At 39.0% G+C, this 23,111-nt stretch overlaps 1 pseudogene; it reads right to left on the bottom strand.

Annotated features, from left to right (window-relative positions):
* LOC107029751 overlaps window positions 1-21,636 on the bottom strand; it is a 29,519-nt pseudogene extending 7,883 nt beyond the window's left edge.
* Between the last annotated feature and the right edge of the window lie 1,475 nt (window positions 21,637-23,111).

Raw genomic sequence — 23,111 nt, 5'->3', positions numbered from 1 at the left:
TATATATATATATATATATGACCATATTAATAATTTCCTAATTCTTAACAAGCTTAAAGAACTCACCGTACGTAAGTAGGAGATACAAGCAAAAATATTCACACTATAGGGTAGCACCTTAAGGTCAAATTTCTGCTCACTTGTGGAGCTACCAAATACTATGATGGAAAAGTTTAGATATTATGTTGGGTGTATGAAAAGAAGGGTAACATTTGCATTGTCAAAATATTAAAATGATAGAATTTGCATTGTCAACAAAAGTGAAGCAACTTTTTTTTTTTGAATTTTCAGTTTTGCTTATTTGTTAAAAAAAAAAAAAACTTATCTAGAATATATGGTATTTTTGCTATAAAGAAAAATAAGACACGTGTCAAGAAACAAGATGATAAGATAAGAGTTAAATAATCAAACAAAACTATATTATGTAAGGCATTTACATCAAGCATATCAAAGAAGTCAAGTCTTTTTCATCCCATTCTAATAATTATCTTCCACGCGTTCAACATGCATCATTGTACTTGGGGATGGAGCTGGGGAGAGAAGAGACTGCATTTACTTATATTACAGGCAAATTGTATTGCACTTTACTATTGGCATGCTACAAAGAACTTGAGAGGAAAGAACACATACAGTGATGAGGCATATCAATGACCTTAGCAGTAACACCAAGCAAATCACCTCCAGAATACCTCTGTAATAAATGAAAAATCCATTCAGTGCAGAATATACCAGGGGAATATGGAAGTAAATAAGGGGCTAAAGGGGTAGATAAATGGTCAAGATGATTGCGAGAAAACATCTATGAGCTAAGACCTACTTTCTACTCAAATAAAGTCTTTACCAAATGCACATCAATCATTGGAACCTCAGAACTCTTTCGATTAATCACAAACCAACCCTCTTAAATTTCAGTTTAGACTATTTTTCTTTTGTCCTTGTGGTGCACATCTCACCTCAAAATACGAAAAGTTACAACATATATACACTATACCAACCCTCCACTTATCTTTTACATAAACCTCTGTTGAAACCCAAGTTGTAGCCTTATTTTGTTGGTGCACTATCCTTTGCTGCAACCCTCTATGTTTCCGGAAGAGCTAACTTAAACCAGACACTGAGATTGGTAACATTTTCACATAAACATCAGCGCAAAGTTTGTACAGATAAACCAAATGCATCCCAAGATTGGTTAAGAGATCCCTAGACAGAAACTTACAGGGACTACAATGTCAAGTATAGATTCAAATCATTTATAGGGTTACTTTTACGCCGAAATTTAAAAAGTAATACTCCTTCCGTTCCAGTTTATATGGCACCATTTAACTGGGTACGAAGTTCAAGAAATAAGATAAAACTTTGTTATGTCTATCAAATTACCTTATTAAAGTTATTTTAGTGCTTACATTTAGTTGAATTTCATCACAATAAAGAGTTTAACGGGACCCAATAAGGGTAAAATGGAGATGGTGCCATTAAACAATTCAAGTAAGGAGAGGTGACATTCTTTTTGGAATGGATCAAAAAAGAAAGGGTGCCAAATAAATTGGGACAGTAGGAGTAAATAGTACAAGTTTATTCTCTGAATGGTATTTCTTAATTCTCAAAAATCTGGAACTTTTTCCTTCCAAACCATTCACCAAATGCATGTTGGAATAATTCTACTCCATTTCTTATGAGTAACATCCCTCAACTACACCACACCAACATCATAAAAGATCAATTGTTATATCTCGCACCCAGCTCATTTCAACCATATTTGGAACATTTTCTAGAGTTGCGATATGACAACAGAGTGTAAGAACAAACATAAATTCTCTTTAACCACCGTTGCACATTAATAACATTTGGAACTCAGTTGACTCTTTCTTAGGTTTTCATACGTAAGACAAGCCTTTACAGCCACTAATGATAACCATATTATCTAAGAGGGTGCATCTACCTTTCAAGTTTGTTTCCAAGGCCATCTCCAGCCAACCTGGCTATTCGCATGAAAATTTTATAAGCCGATTTGACTAAATAAATTCCTTGTTCTAGACCTTCCCATACCAAAAAGGTCTTCATAGTCAGTTTGAACTTGCATCTAATCAAGTTAGTTCGACAGTTCATCAATGCTACCCAATTCTTAATCATATAACAATCTTCTGAAACTCGGATTTTAACATTGTTGTCCCCTCACTAATTCTAATTTATCTTGGGGATTTGTTTCAACTAGGGAAAAAAATAGGAAATTGGTCTTATAGAGGACCACGTCCAATCTAGTATCATCCCAGAAGACAGCCCTTCTACCATTCCCACCTTCAGTTCAGTGTACCCCATACGGAGAATCAATCTTTTAGGTACATTATTGAGATCCCTGACAATAGCTGTAATTACCTTCCTTAAAAGCTCTTGTTGTCATTATTGTATCTCCAGAACTACTTGAATAAAGGACTTATGACATGCTACCTGAAGTTTCTTATTCTTGCCAAATAAAGTTCTTTTATTAGAGTATCCATCCTCCCTTTTGTTTTCAAAGTTTCAGCCATTCCTAGCCCACCAATTTTTCAACAATACCAAAATTGGCCCATTACAATTCCAATTTGAGAGACCATTTCCCTTTTCATATCCCCAGACCAAACTGACAGAAAACCCGCCATTACCTTAGCCCTTTAATCCTCCTCCGACCCGGCCCACTTCTTTTCCCTTCTCAAAAGAACGAGCTATGGTTGTACAACGTTGAGGCTCCAATACACGACATTAATTAAGAAGCGAGCGGCGTTAGCAAGTTTCGTCCAACAGTCACAATTAGATGGGACATACACGGTAGATGTCACGACGTAAGAAAAGGGCAGTTCTTTTAACGTTTCCTTCTTCAGTCTTGAGACTGCCTTTGTACAGAATGTTTGGCAAAGACAGGCTGGAGAATTGTCCTCGCAGCTCTAAGATTGAGCCACGTCAAGCTTCAAGGACGGTATATCGATCGAAGCCGTCCGCGTCCCTTTCAATTCTAGGTTCTTGGTAGAGAATCAAATAATCTCGTACGAAATGCAGTCCTCCTTGTCCTTGGAAGGGATTTAAATTTTGGATTTGAGAGGGAGTGTCGATTTTACCCCTAACTTTCCTTAAACCCTAGAATTTCCTTTGCTATATAGGCATCGTTTAGTTTAATCCCATTTTTTTCAGAGGTTAAAAAAAAAGGCGGAGAATAAGAGGATTTTCGGAAAATTTTTCTTTCTTTTGAATTTGTTTTACGTTGAAACAAGAGATTAATATTAGGCGGAAGTTGATGCAATTCGGAGTGTTAAAAGTTCTTGGGAAAGAGAGATATTGAGTCTAAGTTTTATAGAGGAACAAATCGAAATACACTTTGAAAGGGGAATCTCTCTCTCTCTCGTTAAGGTTACATTTTCACATCTTTGGTCGTCTTTTCCTCTTTTGAGGTCCATCCGAATCCTACCTCGGCAGTGTAGGCTCGCTGATTTTGCTCATTTCTCGTCGTTATTCGCTGCTTATAAGAAGGAGCTGTAAAGGCTCGAATCCTTGTGTTCGGGTCAAGCGGTCCGTAGAATCACGGGATAGGTCCAAAGTTGGAGGATCCGAAGCAAGTCGGAAGAGCTGAAGAGATCGGGGCAAAAAAGCCAAATTTATTTTAATTGTCGTGTTGTATCTATTTTAGGCCTAAGCCCTTGTCGTCTTTTGTTTCTATATTTATTTTGTATTTATTATTGTTTAGTATAGGACAGGTACGAAAGAAATGAGTCGAAAACCCAAAAAGACAAATGGGTCAAAAACCCAAAATAGGTGGGTCCGAGCGTCGGCCCAGGCGGACAGAATCCGGGTTTCGGCTCCAAATCTCTCTCTCTCTCTCTCTCTCTCTCTCTCTCCTTTTTTCCTCTGTTACTTTATTTTGCTTACCTTTTTTTTTATTTGTCGTTAGTTTTAAGCTAAGAAACTTCGAATCCCCGCAAAATGGCATTTTGTTTTAACAACTTAAAAGGGAGTCAAGTTTAAATAGTTTTCAAAATAAATTTCTTCTAGTTAGACTTTTTCGCTTAGATAAAATTTAAGAACTCTCTTTCAACCTTTAAATAAATTTTATCTCAAAAGTAAGTTAAACAATTTTTAGCCAAATAGTTAGTTGTCGAATAACTGCAAGTTAGCGGACGTCGTAGGTGCTTTCAAAACCTTCCTAAGACATTAATAGGAATCCCCAAACCTTATTTTTAAGTTTTCAACGATTTTTATGTTAAGTCTTTTTGAAAATAAGGGTTTTCTTAATTTTTCTCAAAATTTAATGGCGACCCCTAAAAAAGTCGAAAACTCTTGCAAAAATAACATTTACCCCCTTTACGTATAAAACAGAAATGGCGACTCTGCTGGGGATTTTGGAGGATTCTAACCTTAAAACTAACATTATTTGGCTACTTGTGATAAATTGTTTACCTGTTTAGTTCACCTTAGTTTTGAAACTGTTGCATTTTCATGGTATTCTTCCGCCAAACGGTAAGTAGTATGCATTAGGAAAACGAAAGTTACGTGGCTTTCCACGACTTTCTTCAGAAATACACAAAATTTCATTTGGAAGTATCAAACAAATAGTTGGAATGCGATTATCCGACGTTGTTTGGTAGCTTCACCCCGATGTTTGTCCGACTCGGGTAATCGTCAAATTGAAAACTAATCTAGTAAGTCTAAGCTAGAGCGAAACCAAAACCAAATTTAAGCATTAGCATAGGACGGCTTAATACCCAAGGTATATTGAGTCCATTTAGTAGAAAACTGTCAAAATCGTGTCTAAGGTCTTCAACCTCATGACAAATCATATTATGTGACATTTGAATAATGTACGTGTGAAAACCAATTTGGGGTGGGTAAACCTAACTAGCTTCTATTTTGTATATATGGACCGTCTTCCAAAGTTAGACATGGTCGTATCAGCGCCACCGCAACTCACGATGTGGTATGATAATCTAGACAGGGATCATAGAAGAACCCTTAACAAATATGTGGGTGCTCTGACGGAATTAATCAACATGAACGGTTGGCCGGAACTGGTTGAGGTCCTTATGGGATATTGGGATAGCTAAAGAATGGTGTTTCGATTCGGAACCGCCAAAATTACCCCAAATTTGGAGGAGATAAGAGACTGTATAGACACAGTAGGCACTGGGATATAAAGGAAACGAGAAAACAAGAAGACATCTTTATCCCCAATAAGCCTTCGGTAGAAAATATTGAGGACTGGTTCGGTTGGGAAAAGACTTTGCCTACTGGTGCCAAGAATCCCATGAAGTGTTCAGGGATCTTTATATCCGATTTGAACATGAAATCTTCTACGCCACTTACAATTGAGATTTCAAGATCTCCTACATTGAATGGAATGAAATTCGTACTCTAGCATTTGTTGTAGCGTTATTGGGAACAATGGTATTCCCACATGATTCCAAGTCTAAGCATCAGTACTCGAGTTATAACACTCGCGCATACTTTGTTCAAAGGGTATGAGAATCAAGGGACAACAAAGTACTACCCTATGGATCCAATCATCTTGTTCGATATGTATCGAGCCCTGGGAAAATGCAAAGAGGGGCATCGATACTTCCAAGGATGCAACTTGCTCCTGCAGTGGTGGATCCTCAGCCATTTAGCGAAGGGTGCTGGGACTCGAGAGCTGCATACTCTTGACAACAAGAACAACCTTAAAGATTTGAATGTCTTGTTGTACTGGGTGAATATGGACCATCGGAGAAAAAGAGGGAGATGGGCTCAGATTTTATCCGAATTGAGAGAAGAAGATCTCCAATGGATGCTTCACTATTTTATCTCCAAAGAAGTCGTCGTGGAGAGCCGCAGATAGATTATGCTTCCTTTCCCAGGTATTCGGGGAATTCGCCCCCATGCACCCTTTCGAGTCTTGCGATAGTTCGGGAGGAGACAAACTATATCCAAATAAGTGTACTATGGCGCATATGTATACGATACTTGAGATGATAGAGTGGACGACGCGACTGAAATGTTCAAAGAATGGAAAAGTGCCAAGCGTATGGATAAATACACCATCGCCCCTAACCGATTCAATGCCGGATATGACAAGGGTTACAAAGAATGGCAGAAGAAGGACATACAAAATGTCTCCTTTCAAACCCCGCGTAGCTTTCACAGCGTAACGGACAGAGAAGCCAGAGCAGTGGCCGAGCTACAAGAGGTAAAGAAAGAGGCCCAATAGGTGTACGCTAAGTTTGTCGAGAACCAAGATACTCTTGAGAGGTTGACTCAAGAGGTGCAAAGACTGGGGCGTGGTTATGATGATTTTGATACTTGGATCAAGGAGAAAATTGAGAGGATGCGATATGAAAGCTTGGAAGACAAAGGACGCCTGGGTGAAAGATTCTTGCTGATGTTAAGATATATGTTTCAGCAATACAAGACTCAGGGGAACGGCGACGGAGCAGGATCATCTGGAGTGGCATAGTGGACTTCTCCCCTGCATGGGTTTTATATATGTATTTACGTTGTTTTTAGCCCCTGTGTGGTCCTGCCTTTATTTCACTTTCAAATGGCCCCTGCTTGGGTTTGTCTTTAATATTTTATCCTCTATTTTCCCTTTTTGAACATTATTATTCACTAGTAAAATTTATTTTGAGGGGAATTGTTTATTTGTCTTAAATTCACACGTGCATCATTCAAATACACCAGGCCTACCCTTGGCACAAAAGGGTCCCTCTGTATGTGTTAGGACGCAGTATATGTGTATTTAACTGCTTATGTGTTATGTTTCTATGAATGTGGATACCGTAAACCCACTCTTTTCGAGAAATTTCCAAAATATGCAAACAAGTCACTATTACAAAAGAACGTCCGACCAAAGTTTCCAAGTCTTAAGTTTCTCACCAAAAGACCTCCTCCTATACACAAATCCTAAAACATTCATTCTACCGTCTCAGGAAAGGCAAAAATCACTGCAATGGACAAAGGTAAGAACATCGAGATGGGACTCACTGGAGAAGAACTACAAAGAAAGATCGAACCGATCACTGGGGAAATTCAAGAAGCCAAAGAGGAAGGGCTCAGAGTCGACATGGCCACCACAATTTACGAAGCCGCAACTGTGACGCTTGATGAGGATCTGGCATCAGAGATGAAGAGAAAGAAATATGTTGAGATGGAGATAGAGGACCTGCGAGAGAAGTTGGACATGCTTCAGTTAAAAGTGCAAGAAAGAGAAGTGAGAGATGCGAAGATAGAATTGGAGACCGCCGCTCTGCTAGCTAAAAGCATGTCACTTGATGAGGAGGTGAGAGTGGAAATGGAAGAATTCGCCGCCATGAGAGAAAGGATGGTCGCACTGAGGAAGAAGAACAAAGCCTTCCACAGCAACATGATTGATAAACTTCGGAAAATGGGTGAAAAATACCCCGTCTACGAGCAAAGAGCCAATAGTGGTCCCGACAATGCTCACCCTGAAGTGACTAAAGAAGACGATGACGAGGAAATCATCTACAAGCCTCCATTCCTAGGTCGTTTGAGAGAAGGAGACTAATGCTGCAACAAGAAGGGAAATGACTAACGTGTTGTTATCATTTAATCTTTTGAAAGCTCTATTGTTGCCTTTCAATTCCCTTGTAATCGTTATGAACGAATGAATGAAAATGTTTTATCTTGTACTCGAACTACGTTGGGCCTGAATTCCTCTTGTGAGATACGTAGGCAACCTTCCTAGGCCCGACCCCTATCATTTAAAATTTTTTATTCTCCCCTTCATGTTACGAGAAGATATGAAGGCCAGATTAACGGACGTCAAAGGCAGCTGCAAGAAGACCTTAGCTCAACGTGATTTAGCCTTTCTGAGACAGAATCAAACTAAAAGAAGCAAACTCCTGCTTATTAAAATGTGTTTCCGTCCTCACTTGTGGGTTGAAGATATTCTCAAACAAAACAGCTTGTATGTTTATCTGCTCTCTGTTTGATATTATGCATTTTGTACTCTAAATTTAAACTGACAAATCTGCCTTTGAGTTGTTTGCCTTCTCAGGAACTTTGAATTTGATCATTGTCGATCAAAAGATGGCAGATCATCCCTATTTTTCAGATCAAAAGGTCCCACAGATTCCTTCCCTAGACAAAGCTCAGACAAAGGAAAGACAGTTATGGGGGATAATAACGAAGAAGTAAGTCTTACTGATGTTGTGGTGGCTCAACCCACCATAGCGGACCAGAATGAGTTGATTCTGCAGCTGATGCAACAGATTGCAGAGATGAGGGTAAAGATGCAAAAGAGATAGGATCTGCCTCCACCAGGATTTGCTGCTAAAGCTGCTGATGGGAGACCTTCAATCTACTTCCCTTATTCAAATATGGATCCAGCCCAGAACCAGCCATCTACACCTGCTCAGAATCCGTCGGTTATAGATCTGACTACCCAAAATCCCCAATATGCTTCTGCATCCTACCAAACTCAACCTCCTCCTCAAAACAACCACCACCAAATGCCATCCCATCCTCAAAATACCCACCCTCAGTCCGCTCCGTCACCGCAAAATCAAAACCAAAATACTTTCAATCCCCAAACACCCCACCACCACTTAAATCATAATACCAATCCTCAGACGTATTCACAGAATTATCAAACAACTCAATATGCTCAGAGTCCCTCTGTAGCTCCACATTTGCCAAAAAGAGAAACTTTCCAAATTCCCATCCCTACCGAGCACGATGTGTATGGTTCTGAGCTGGACCATTATGAGGGACAGGAAAAGGAGTGGAGAGCAAAGGAAGAGGTAAAAGTCGACATAAAATAAGAGATCAAAAAGTCCATAAAGGAGCTCCAATGCATCCTTGATATCACCGGGCTTAGTTATGAAGACTTATGTATTCATTCGAATTTGGACCCTGAAGTTTGACACCTTCTGAGGAGTGGCTCACTTGAGAGCCTACTGCGACCAGCTGGTTGGAGTTGGAAGGGATGAAACTTTAATGATGCAGCTCTTCAGCCGAAGCCTGTGCGGAGAAGCTCTTGAATGGTTCACATCGCATGAAACCAGGCAATGGCCTAGCTGGAATGCATTGGCCAAGGATTTTCTCGATCAATTTGCTTACAACATAGAAATTGTTCCAGACCGATACTCTTTGGAGAAGATGAAGCAAAAATCAACCGAGAGCTATAGGGAGTTCGCCTATAGGTGGAGAAAAGAAACGGCAAGGGTGAGACCACCCATATCTGAGAATGAAATTGTTGAAGTATTTGTGCGCGTGCAAGAGCCTGAATATTATGATAGAATTATGTTGCTCGTTGGAGCAAAATTTGCCGAGATAGCCAAGAATTGTGAGACTATCGAGGATGGTTTAAAATCAGGAAAGGTAGCCCATGTAGCCACATCACCTGGATCTTTAGGGTTGTTAAAAAAAAAAGAGAAGAAATCGCTGTTGTTTTATATGGGCGAAGGAAAACCCCCAGAAGCTTGTCATATTCCCAAGGTCGCTGTCGACCTTGTAAAAATTCCCACCAAGCTTGCTTCACACAAGCTAGTCATCCCAGATATCCTCCAATTTATAAGAATGCTACCTCCATTTATCCAAACGTTCAAGCTCCACTATACCAAAGTACACCCCCAAATTACCAAAATCCATCTCCCATTTACCCAAATCATCCTTCACCCTACCAAATTCCATCTCCCTACCAGGGTGTTGCTCCCAACTGTGCTAACGTGCAGTCGAGCTACAGAGCACCCCCTCCTGTTTATCAAGTATAAGCTCCACTATACCAAAATTCCCCTCCGAATTACCAAGCTCCATCTCCAAACTACCAAACGAATCCATATCCCAGAAGCCAAGCTCCCCGTCCAAATACTAGAAGTTATCAACAGGTGCCTCCTCCTCAACAAGGCAGTTATGACCCTCCCCAACCCAGATTCGAGAAGAATCATTCAAGTAAATTCACTTCGCTCGCGGAAAGCCGAACAAAGATGTACGAGCGAATGGTTGCAGCCGGATACATCCACCATGTGGGGCCCAAACCCGTGGATGTGAATTCAAAATTCTACAGAACCAATCAGAGATGTGCGTATCATTCCAATAGTGTTGGGCATGATACTAAGGATTGTATCAACCTCAAGCACAAAATTCAGGATTTGATTAACCAAGAGGTAGTCTCTCTCCAACCAGCGGCACCAAATGTCAACACCAACGCATTGCCGAATCATGGGGGCGGAAATGTCAATATGATCGAGACAGACGATGACTGGTGTGGAACAAAAATGATTACTCCACTCGTTCACAATGATTTGGAAATGGCTGTAGCTTCTGAGTATCAAAGAGAAGAAAGAGTTCATTATTTTGACACCCGCAAAGGTTGTTGCTTTGGTGCCATCAAAAACTCTCATCAAGCCTAAGTTCGTTATTGAAACTGCTGCTGCTCAAGGCATGACCAGATCCAGAAGATGTTACACTCCTAACAAGCTTGCTCTCGGAGGTCAAAAGAAGGATCAAGCTAAAAGGCCAATAAGCGAAGGAGAAGCGGAGGAATTCTAGATAAGAATGCAGTCGAAAGATTATTCTATCGTCAACCATTTGGAGAAGACTCCAGCCCAGCTCTCCGTATGGGCCCTACTGATGAGTTGTCAATCACACAGGCAGGCCTTGATGAACGCTCTCGATGATACGTATGTACCCACGGGCATAAGCAGTGATAACGTGGCTGCTATGATTCACCAGGTTATTCGAGGACACCGAATTAGATTTTGTGACGAGGAGATACCTTTCGAAGGGAGGTCACACAAAAAGGCATTGCATATCACTGTGATATGCCGCGGAAAGGTTGTCAATCGCGTCTTAGTAGATGATAGATTTGGTCTGAATATCTGCCCGTTGTCGACATTGAGGCATCTAAGGTTTGACCTTGGGAAGATGGAACAAAACCTAGTCAACGTAAGAGCCTTTGATGGGGTTCATAGAGATACATTGGGAGCAGTGAATCTGATCATCCAAATGGATCCAGCAGAATTCAGTGCACAATTTCAAGTATTGGATATCGATACCAGCTTTAACCTTCTTCTGGGAAGGCCTTTCATTCATATGGATGGAGATGTCCCTTCTACTCTACATCAGATGATAAAGCTCGTTTGGAAGAACAAAGAGCTGTTTATTCATGGCGAAGGGAGTCACTATGGAAGACAGGCGCTGATCATTAATGAGATATTGCGAGGTACAGATTTCTACACGGTGGAGCTACTAAATGCCACGGGTGAAGACTTGACCACATAGACTCCCATTCCTGTCGTGTACAAGATGATACCCACTGTGATGTTGCAGAATGGTTTTGAACCAGGTTTCGGATTGGGAAGAGATTCCCCAGGAATTATTGAGCCTATTTCGATCCTCTTCAAGGGAGCCAAATATGGTTTAGGGTGCATCCCCACAAATGATGACATGAAGACGATGAATAAAAATGATCAAGCATTGGCTAAGCCGATCCCACATCTGTATCAATCCTTTCCAATCCGATAGTATGCCGAGCATGAAGACCTTGCGGAAGGAATCTGTGACATCTTCGATGAGATCGATGTTGTTATTGAGGAAGACGTCGAGATAGCTGGTATCTGTGATACTGAGCCAGGAGAGATGCTGACCACCACGCCCATCCTGATCCCCTAACTCCTCGGTAGAAAGGCATAATTTCATGCACATTAAAATCAGTGGTAGTTCGGAAGAGGATCGATACCCACCATTTTGCATTTTCTTAATTGTTCGAATTTTGGAATTTTCATTGTGATGTTCAAAGAAGGAAACATGACCCTATGCCATGGCCAAAGTTTGCATTGTTTTTAAATTTGAATGAAAGAATCCAATCGTTTTAAATTTATTTATTTAGTCATTTGTTATACTTTACATTCCTAACTTTGTCTTTTTATGATTTCAGTAATGTAAGTTTTAGACCTGCCAATGTCATGTCATGTTACGAGCTGAATGAACAAAATGAGGCTGGTAATGACGAGGTTGATGATTTCAAAGAAGAAAGTGTGGAACCAGAGTATGTCACCAAGGAATTTCGGCAGTTTGAAAATCAGCATAAACCAAATCTAGAGGAAACGAAAACGGTGAATTTGGGGGATCCAAAATGTGTTAAAGAAGTTAAGATTAGCATCCACCTAAATGAAGCTTAGAGAGAAGTCCTGATTCATTTGCTTACTTAATAAATTTGTGTCTTCATTTGGCAAGTCGGTGACATGCAAGGCTGAGCACCGATGTTATATCTCATAAACTGATGATTAACTCGGGGTTCGATTTTATGAAGCAAAAAACTCAGATTTGGTGAACTAAGTTTAAAGATCAAAGAAGAGATCACCAAGCAAATAGAATCTCGATTGGTGGAAGTGACACAATACTCAACTTGGTTAGCCAATGTTGTTCCGGTTGCCCAAAAGACGGGAAAATTGAGATTTGTGTCGACTACAGAGATCTCAACAAAGCTACCCCGAAGGATAATTTTCCGTTGCCGAATATTCATATTTTGATTGATAAATGCACTAGGCATGAAATACAGTCATTTGTGGATTGTTACGCAGGTTATCATCAGATTTTGATGGATGAGGAAGATGCAGAAAAGATAGATTTCATTGCACCTTGGGGTGTTTATCACTACAAGGTGATGCCGTTTGTCCTCAAGAATGCTGGTGCTACCTACATGAGGTCTATGACGACCATATTTTATGACATGATTCATAAGGAGATTAAAGTGTATGTGGATGACGTCATCATCAAGTCCCGCGAGAGTTCGGACCACTTGACACATCTAAGGAAATTCTTTGATCGTCTGCGTCGTTACAACTTGAAGTTAAATCCCGCCAAATGTGCTTTTGGAGTTCCAGCTGGGAAGTTGTTGGGATTTATAGTCAGCAGAAGGGGTATTGAGCTCGACCCTTCTAAGATTAAAGCAATTCAAGAGTTACCTCCGCCGAAGACGAGAAAAGAGGTGACGTGTTTCTTAGGGAGGTTAAACTACATCAGTCAATTCATAGCTCAATCAACCGTGGTGTGTGATTCTATTTTCAAGCTGTTGAAGAAAGACGCCTCGACAAAGTGGACTGAAGAGTGTCAGACTGCTTTTGATGCTATCAAGAGCTATTTGTCCAATCCACCGGTATTGGTTCCTCCATGAGAATGGAGTCCTTTGTTACTGTACTTGTCTGTCTCAGATAGTGCATTCGGATGCGTAATTAATCAACACGACGAGACAAGAAAGAAGGAAAGGGCTATCTATTATATAAGCAAGAAGTTTACTCCATAAGAGTCTCGTTACACTTTGTTGGAGAGAACGTGTTGCGCTTTGACGTGGCTTGCCCAGAAGCTGAGACATAATTTGTCTTCCTATACTACATACCTCATTTCCAAAATGGATCCATTGAAGTATATCCTTCAGAAGGCGATGCCGACCGAAAAGTTAGCTAAGAGGCAAATGTTGTTGAGTGAATTTGACATTGTGTATGTGACTCAGAAAGTGATAAGGGCACATGCTTTGGCTGATCATGTTGCAGAAAATCCCGTTGATGAAGAGTATGAACCACTCAAGAGTTATTTTCACGATGAATAAGTGTCATTTGTGGGTGAGGATATTTCTGAAGCATATCCAGGTTGGAGATTATTCTTTGATGGAGCAGAAAATCATCAAGGTAAAGGTATTGGAGCAGTCTTAATGTCAGAATCTGGTCAGCACTATCCCATGGCGGCTAAGCACCAATTTAATTGCACTAACAACATGGCCGAATACGAAGCTTGTATTCTTGGTTTGAAATGGCCATCGACATGAATGTCTACGAGTTGTTGGTTATTGGAGATTCATACCTTTTGATTCATCAATTTCAAGGAGAATGGGCTGTGAAGAACCCAAACATTATACCTTACGTACAGTGTGTGCAGAAGTTATGCAAAAGATTTCATAAGATCGAGTTCAAACATACTCCTAGAATACAGAATGAAATGGCCGATGCTCTTGCCACCATCGCTTTGATGATTAAACATCCGGACACATATTATATTGATCCTCTGCATATAGGGTTGAAAGAACATCCAGTCCATTGTTTCCATGTTGAAGCAGAACCAGATGGTTTGCCATGGTATTTTGATATAAAGAAGTATTTGGAGTCCGAAAATTATCCTGAAGATGCTTCATCAAACCAAAAGAAGTCAATGCGCCGTATGGCTCTCGATTTCTTTCTAAGTGGGGAAATCCTTTATAGAAGGACTCCAGATTTGGGTCTTTTTAGATGTGTCGATGTTGTTGAAGCTGTGAAGCTTATTGAACAGGTACATGCCAGAGTTTGTGGCACGCATATGAATGGGCTAACTTTGGCAAGAAATATCCTTCGAGCCGGTTATTTCTGGATGACTATGGAGAATGACTGCTGCAAGTTTGTGTAAAAATGTCATAAATGTCAACTGCACGGTGATTTGATCCGAATTTCGCCTCACGAGCTCAATGCTATGAGTTCACCTTGGTCATTTGTAGCTTGGGGTATGGATGTCATTGGTCCGATAGAGCCAGAATCTTCTAATGGACACAACTTCATTTTGGTTTCCATTGATTACTTCACCAAGTGGGTGGAAGCAGCTTCTTACAAGTCGGTAACCAAGAAAGTTGTGGCTGATTTTGTTCGCAACGATTTGATATGTAAATTCGGAGTACCAGAATCGATCATTACTAATAATTGTACAAATATTAATAGTCACTTTATGAGATATATATGTGAGCAATTTAATATCACGCATTGGAATTCAACTGCTTATCGTCCTCAAATTAATGGAGCTGTAGAGGCTGCCAATAAGAATATCAAGAAGATTCTGAGGAAGATGATTGACAATCACCGAGGTTGGCATGAGATGCTGCCATATGCTTTGTTGAATTATCGAACGACTGTCAAAACATTGATTGGAGACAATCCATATTTGCTAGTATATGGAACAAAAGCAGTCAGACCTGCTGAAGTTGAAATACCATCATTGAGAATCATCCAAGAAGCTGAGTTGAGTAATGCTGAATGGGTGTGCAAAAGAATTGTCAGTTGACATTGATCGATGAGAAGAGAATGGTTGCCGTTTTTCATGGTCAGTTGTATCGACAGAGAATGATTCGTGCTTTTCACAAGAGAGTGAGAGCCAGAATTTTCGAAGTTGGTCAATTGGTCCTTAAGCGCATTTTTCCTCATCAAGACGAATATAAAGGAAAATTCGCTCCAAATTGGCAAGGTCCTTACATGGTTCGCAAAGTATTATCCGGAGGTGCTTTGATCCTGTCAGAGATGGATGGCATCGCATGGCCGAAACCAATCAACTCAGATGTTTTCAAGAGATACTACATGTGAAGTTTCAGTTTGGTTTTCTGTCATTTATTTGTAATCATTCTGTTTGCCTGTATTTGTTTTGCTTAAACTTTTATCCCTCTTCATAATGAACTACTTCTGACCTGAATTATTAAGAATGAGATACGTAGGCGGACTATGTCGGCTTCGATCACCCTATTTACCCGTTTTAATATTTCCTTGTATTTGAACTACGTTTCACCTGAATTCTCAAGAATGAGATACGTAGGCAGCCTATGTCGGCCTCGGTCGGTTTTCTTTGTAAGTTCTTTTATTTTGTTAACCTTTGAGGGGGAACTATGTTTGACCTTATTCCCTCCTCAACGGGATACGTAGGCTCCAAAAGGGCTCGGTCATACCTTCAGTAAGATTTCTATCCCCTTCTATAGTAGAAACTGGGATAGAATTTTTGAGAGGGACTCAAAACTTCTCGAGAAGAAGACTCTTCCTCAACAAGTCAAGACTGAAGATACTTCAAAATTTGCAACCGGGACAGAATTTTCGAGAGGATCTCGAAAATTCCATGATTTACTTACCGATAGTTGAAGGTATCCAAAACTTGTAACTGGGATCAAATTGTAAAGATGACCTCAAAATTTCAACCTGGTTTATTGACAGTTTGGAGTGACTCCGAATAATCCCCAGTGAATAGTCAGATATACCTCCAAGCATCAGGCTCAGAAGTTTACTAAGCCTGACGTGACATGACACTTGACAGTGACCTTTTTCAAAATACTACTTTGCAAAAATATATTTTTCTTAAAATTTTCCTTTTACGTTTCATTTTTTTCGGCATAATTCTTTCACATCTATCAAGAGTCGGGAGATCGGAAAATCAACCGGAGATAGCAGGACAAGGAGCAGACTACTGAAGAAATCAACACAAATCAACTTGTTTTTAAAACTAACAATTTTTCTGTGGACGCAGGTCTATAGCTTTGCTCTAAAATCAGCAAATTCTTTCGATGGATGAATATAGAGAAGTCAAAGGAGGAGAATACTATCCCATAATCAATAGTTTTCCTAGGAGCAGCAAGCATTTTATATCGCTTATGTCGGAGACTTGAGAATATAAATTTTTTATTCCAGTCAACTCCCAACAACATGAAGTTCATAAAGAACGTCCGGCTAGATCGAAGATGAATCAAGCAAAAGTCTCAAGGAAGAGTTTACGATTTCCGTTAAGGACGTCATTTGCATCATAATGTCGGATATTATATTATGCATTAACCAGAAGGGTCAGTTATTTTATTGTGGATCAAGACGATATATTATCTTGAAGTCGTTTTACCATTATCATCATTGGAGACGATATGATTATCCACAAAGCACCCAGAAGATCACTATTGCTCGATTGAAGCACTTCCTTCATTTGGTACCAAGGACGACATCAAGAGTTAATATTCATAAATTGCGAGTCAATATTCATGCATCGCGGAAGATCATGCATCACGGAAGATCATGCATCACAAGTCAAATTCATGCATCGCGGAAGATCATGCACCACGAGTCAATATTCATGCATCACGGAAGATCATGCATCGCGATTCAATATTCATGCATTATGCCTCACCGAGAGCTATGCATCGCGAAAAGATTTCTTACCTCGCAGAAATTTATCCATCGCGAGAAGATTTCATACCTCACAGAAATTTATGCATCGCGAGAAGATTTCATACCTCACAGAAATTTATGCATCGCGAGAAGATTTCATACCTAACAAAAATTTATGCATCGTGAGAAGATATTCATGCCTCGCAGAAATTACGCATCGCAAAAGATTTCATGCCTCGCAGAAATTATGCATCGCGAGAAGATATTCATACCTCGCAAAAATTTATGCATCGCGGGAAGATATTCATACCCCGCAAGAAATAACATATCTCGGGAAGATATTCATGCTCTGCAAGAAATCATGCACTGCCAGAGGAGGAATCGTGCATCTCAAGGGAAATATTTACCCCTCAACATCAATTGCATCTTTATTTGGCAAGAGTGAATGCCAAGAGAATCATCGAAAGCGACGAAGAAAATATCAGCATTGCATCAGCTTTTTTTATTTTGACATCCAATGAAAACTGCACTGAAGATTATACTGCAAACACAAGACATAAACTTTATTCACTTTACGTCAAATCAATAGAGTTGACGTCAAATGTCGAGGAGAACGTTTAAGTGTCATCACGGTAAAAGACACTGTCTCCCATTTTAATTGCATTTTTATGCTGACAAGTTTTATCTCAGTCTTTGTCGAGAGCATCCGAAAGGATGAATTCTCCAAAACATACCACAGATGCGGACGACATCAAAAAGAATGCAGCACAACGTGGAACTTTTTCTTAGCAGCGAACTGGGACACAGTCCAAAGAGGAATGTCAAATTCTTAGGACGCGAGCAGAGGAGCAACTTCCACCACAGTCAAACCACACTCCTATCATAAGGCAGGTGGGTTTTTCTTTCAGTTTTCCAGCTTCGGTTTCGCATCCCAAAATTTAGATATCACTGGAGGCAAGTTTCCAATCTGAGTGACAATGCGCAAAGAGCTTTGGAAATTATGTCTATGTAAGTTCTTAATCATGGGTGGAAGTGCACCACATTCATGACTAAGAGGTTACAAGCCTCTTTTTCATACTCGATCGATTTGTCGCTCTTCCAGAATCGAAGTTTATCTAGCATAATAGGTTTCCTTCTCAACCGATTGAGTCGAACTACAAACATCCAGATTCCTAAGCTTAAGGTTATGTAGGCGAGCTCAATGTTAAAACTCGGCTGTATCCCAACATTCGCTCTCGAATCTTATTCTCGAGCACTTCGGTACCTTCATAATTCGACATCGAGATGGATTTGATTTCTTTCAAAATCATCCGTTAAATCAAGCGTATCAAACTACAAGTGGACTGAATTCTCATATAGCCTAAGATATGTAGGAAACCCATTTTCGGGGGTTGGGCCATAATTCCTAAAGTCCGCGCCAAATCCTTATTTTAGATGAATGTGTGGTCGGTCAAAATTGGTCAGTCAATTTCATTTTTCTCGAATTTCTGGCATCAATCCAAGTAAAATGAGGGACAGTTTGACACCCAATTTTGACCCACTCTTATGCGATTAATTCACGAGCTTCTTATCCCAAACGATTTAGAATAATTAGATTTATAAAATTCAAAAAACATTAGTTTATTTCTGATTAGTTGTCATTTTTATAAGTTTAACTATATATATTTTACATGACTATATATATAACTAACATATTTTATGATTATTCAAAAATCATTTTAGTTTTACTAAAATAATTTAGACAACTGGTGTGGTTTAAATAATAACTTATATTTTTATGTTAATTAGTTCATAGTTAATTTAATTATTTTATTTTGTGAAACTTAAGAAGCTTGTTAATTAGTTGTATTAATTCGTCATATTTTAAAAATTTAGTCAAATTGGTAAATTACAATTTATATTTGGGCTAAATTTGTAATATCCTTAATAATTTTCAGCAATTGTTTTTTAACTCCCAGGCCCAATCTTTTATCCTCCTGTGGCCCACTTTGATTAAAATTCCAGCCCATTTATTTCTCATCAGCCCTTATTGCTTCCAGGTTCAGCCCATCTCCCAAACAAGTTCTCCCTTTTGTTTTCAAAGTTTCAGCCATTCCCAGCACAACAATTTTTCAACAATACCAAAATTAGCCCGTTACAATTCCAATTTGAGAGCGCATTTCCCTTTTCATATCCCCAGACCAAACTGAGAGAAAACCCGCCAGAACATCAGCCCTTTAATCCCCCTCCGACCTGGCCCGCTTCTTTTCCCTTCTCAAAAGAACGAGCGATGGTTGTACAACGTTGAGGCTCCAATACACGGCGTTAATTCAGAAACGAGCGTGATTAGAAAGTTTCATCCAACAGTCACAATTAGACGCGACATACACGGTAGATATCACGGCGTAAAAAAAGCGCAGTTCTTTTAACGTTTCCTTCTTCAGTCTGGAGACTGCCTTTGTGCAGAAAGTTTAGCGAAGACAGGCTGGAAAATTGTCCACGCAACTCTAAGATTGAGCCACGTCAAGCTTCAAGGATGGTATATCGATCGAAGCCGTCCGCGTCCCTTTCAATTCTGGGTTTTTGGTCGAGAATCGAGTAATCTCGTACGAAATTCAGTCCTCCCCGTCCTTGGAAGGGATTTGAATTTCGGGTTTGAGCGAGATTGTCGATTTTACCCCTAACTTTCCTTAAACCCTAGAATTTCCTTTGCTATATAGGCATCGTTTAGTTTAGCCCCGTTTTTTTAGGGGTTAACAAAAAAGAGGCGGAGAATAAGAGGATTTTTGGAAAAATTTTCTTTCTTTTGAGTTTATTTTACATCAAAACAAGAGATTAATATTAGGCGGAAGTTGATGAAATTCGGAGTGTTAAAAGTTCTTGGGAAAGAGGGATATTGAGTCTAAGTTTTATAGAGGAACAACTCAAAATACACTTCGAAACGGGAAGCTCTCTCTCTCGTTAAGGTTACATTTTCACATCTTTGGTCATCTTTTGCTCTTTTGAGGTCCATCCAAATCCCACCTCGGCAGTGGAAACTCTCTGATTTTGCTCGTTTCTCGTCCTCATTTGCTGCTTATAAGAAGGAGCCGTAAAGGCTCGACTCCTTGTGTTCGGGTCAAGCAGTCCATAGAATCACGGGATAGCAAAGCTAAAGGATCCGAAGCAAGTCGGAAGAGCTGAAGAGATCGGGGCAAAATAGCCCAAATTTATTTTAATTGTCGTGTTGTATCTATTTTAGGACTAAGCCCTTGTCGTGTTTTATTTTCTATATTTATTTTGTATTTATTATTGTTTAGTCTAGGACAGGTACGAAAGAAATGGGTTGAACATCCAAAAAGTCAAATGGGTCAAAAACCCAAAATAGGTGGGTCCGAGCTCCGGCCCAGGCGGACAGAATTCGGGTTTGGGCCCCAAAAATATCTCTCTCTCTCTCTCTCTCTCCTTTTTTCCTCTGTTACTTTATTTTGCTTACCTATTTTTATTTTTTTTATTTGTCATTAGTTTTAAGCTAAGAAACTTCGAATTCCCGCAAAACGCCGTTTTGTTTTAACAACTTAAAAGGGAATCAAGTTTAAATAGTTTTCAAAAAAAAATTCTTCTAGTTAGAATTTTTCCCTTAGATAAAAATTAAGAACTCTCTTTCAAGATTTAAAATTTTTTTATCTCAAAAGTAAGTTAACCAATTTTTAGCCAAATAGTTTGTTGTCGGATAACTGCAAGTTAGCGGACATCTTAGGTGCTTTCAAAACCTTCCTAAGACGTTAATAGGAATCCCCGAACCCCATTTTTAAGTTTTTAATTGATTTTTTCTGTTAAGTCTTTTGAAAATAAAGGTTTTCTTAATTTTCTCAAAAATTAAGTGGCGACCCCTAAAAAAGTCGAAAACTCTTGCAAAAATAACATTTTCCCCCTTTACGTATAAACCATCAGTCCTACTCGAAAATTGTAACCATTTTCCCTTAAAGGCAACAACAAAATGGGCGTAAAGTGTGACAACTCTCCCATAGAATAGGAAAATGAGTTTGTCCGATGGGTTTTATATATTACAAGCCGTGTGGATGTCACATGGGTTTAACACCATTACTTTAAGTGGATTTTGTTCGGGAGACCAAAAAGTTAAGGGACAAAAAATGCTCAGGTTATATTTGAAGGACAAAAATGAACCTACTCCCATACCAAAACTCTAATATCAGATGCACTAACATGAATGTGCAAGTTAAAGTTCACCATAATAAATCTAATACATGAAAAGTAGATTGAATTTCCAAGAAAATAAGAAAAAGCAGAAAGTTTTGTCTTTCATGAAACTTACATCTTGTAAGGATCAGCTCCAGCAAAACCAGTTCGTTTTGGAATTGGTATCAACCTCTACACCAATTAAATTTCAACCCATTGAAAAAATGCTATTAGGTAAAAATGAATGAGATCAGCAGCAAAATCCCCAATAAGTTACAGCCCTAGAAGCACAAAATCAAGAAATGTATTGGGAAATGAAAATTACCTCACGATTAACCCCGAAAATGGGAAAATGTTTTCCAATCATATCATGCCAAACAATCCTCGACTTCAAGTAAATCAACCGCAGAAAAAAAAAATCAAACAATAAAGCTCGTAAATTGAAAGAGTTAAAAAGGGTTATACGTACAGAGTGGTGTTGACCCATTTTCCTTATCGGAACGATGTCACTAGGGTGCTAGGCAACACAAGTGGAAACCATTGAAAGCAGCACCAATACAACAATGAGGGATTCAACTCCATGGTGAATCCCCATGTTGTAACTACAACAAGATATATGGACCTTTCTCTGAGATTATGAGAACCGATTGCTAAAATTCAGGTGAACGATTACCGCCGTGCGCAGTGGTTCTGTGTTTCGAGAAAATGACAAAGATGGTGCCTCGGTTTTATATTAAAAAATAACGGCAAAGGGTAAAATATGGCCCTCTATTTTTGAAAACTTTTATTATACTAGTGGTTGATAAATACCCCTATCGTTATACTATGGTATATGTATATATATTTATTTATTTTTATTTTGGACGGAATGGCATGTGGCTGCACAACTTTTAAAAGGCTCATCCCTAATTTTTTGATCCGCTTGACTTGCTATTTTATCTGATATCCGACCCAAAGTCCAACCTCATTACATAAATAGAAGCTCCATAAAAAGCAAATTATGGAGGGGATATTGAAAGATTGAAACTCTTAATCTTGCGTCACCAGCCATGGTTGCAGCTACCATGATAAGAGTCTTCAAATACTCATCTGGTGCCAATGACCTTTCTGTACCCATGAATTTTTCGGCTTCTTTACGAAATCGTATGAGGTTCCAACAATTGTAAATTGAAAAAATTTAGAAAGTCACTTGGATTAATGAAGATAAGAATCTTGTTTTTAATTCCCATCGAAAAATAGCAAGTAAATTTATATAGTAATCTCAAAAATTCCAAAGATATCCTCACAGGGTGCTAGTCTTTTTTTTACTCTTAGGATCAAGAATCAGAGTATATATAAGGCTTTAGTTCAATATAATTTGTGGTTGCGTTTAGTGTTCAGTCTTTTCATCAATACTAAAGACTTCATCAGCGCCCAATTTCCTCTCTTTCTATTTCTGCTCTAACCTTAATTTACAAAGAGAGATTAGTTAAAAGGGGGATTTTGATGATTTGTCGGAGTAGTTGCTACTATTTTCTAGTTAGTTTTTTTTAATTGTTGTGAGTGTAATTTATTTCGAGGGAAGTTTTAAAAAAATATTTTGTTGCTTCAATGGAGTCTGGTGGTGGTGGAAATGGAGAAGTTGATGTTCCTATGGATATTGCTTGAATGTAGTCTGATAAAGTTGGAGTAAATAAGGTTGTATTCGTTGGAATTTTTTTTGATGCGGTCGGGCTTTGGATAGGGTATTCACCGGGATTCTTTTGGGGGAGTTTCTAATAGAAATTTCAAATTTATTTATGTATTACATGGTTATTGCGAGATGTTGTTGTAAGAAGAAATGAGTTGAACATAAATAATAGGCAGATCCTTATTTATTTCTACTACATCAAAAAAAAATTTAAAGTAATAATATTATTGATTACATTTTTAGTCAATTACTATTTGTGAGATGAAAGATAATACAAATGTAAATGGTTTTGTGTCTCCCTATCGAGGATATGGATATTGGCTAAAGGATTAACCGGGTGACAATTCATCACTTCGATGTCGAGAAGATCTCTTTAATATAAATCATTAAGGCGTGTAATT

This window comes from Solanum pennellii, chromosome 9 (assembly GCF_001406875.1).
Source record: "Solanum pennellii chromosome 9, SPENNV200".
In the NCBI taxonomy this organism is placed as follows: Eukaryota; Viridiplantae; Streptophyta; class Magnoliopsida; order Solanales; family Solanaceae; genus Solanum; species Solanum pennellii.
Note: the sequence above shows the minus strand (reverse complement) of the source record. Positions and strands in the feature narration are given on the sequence as shown.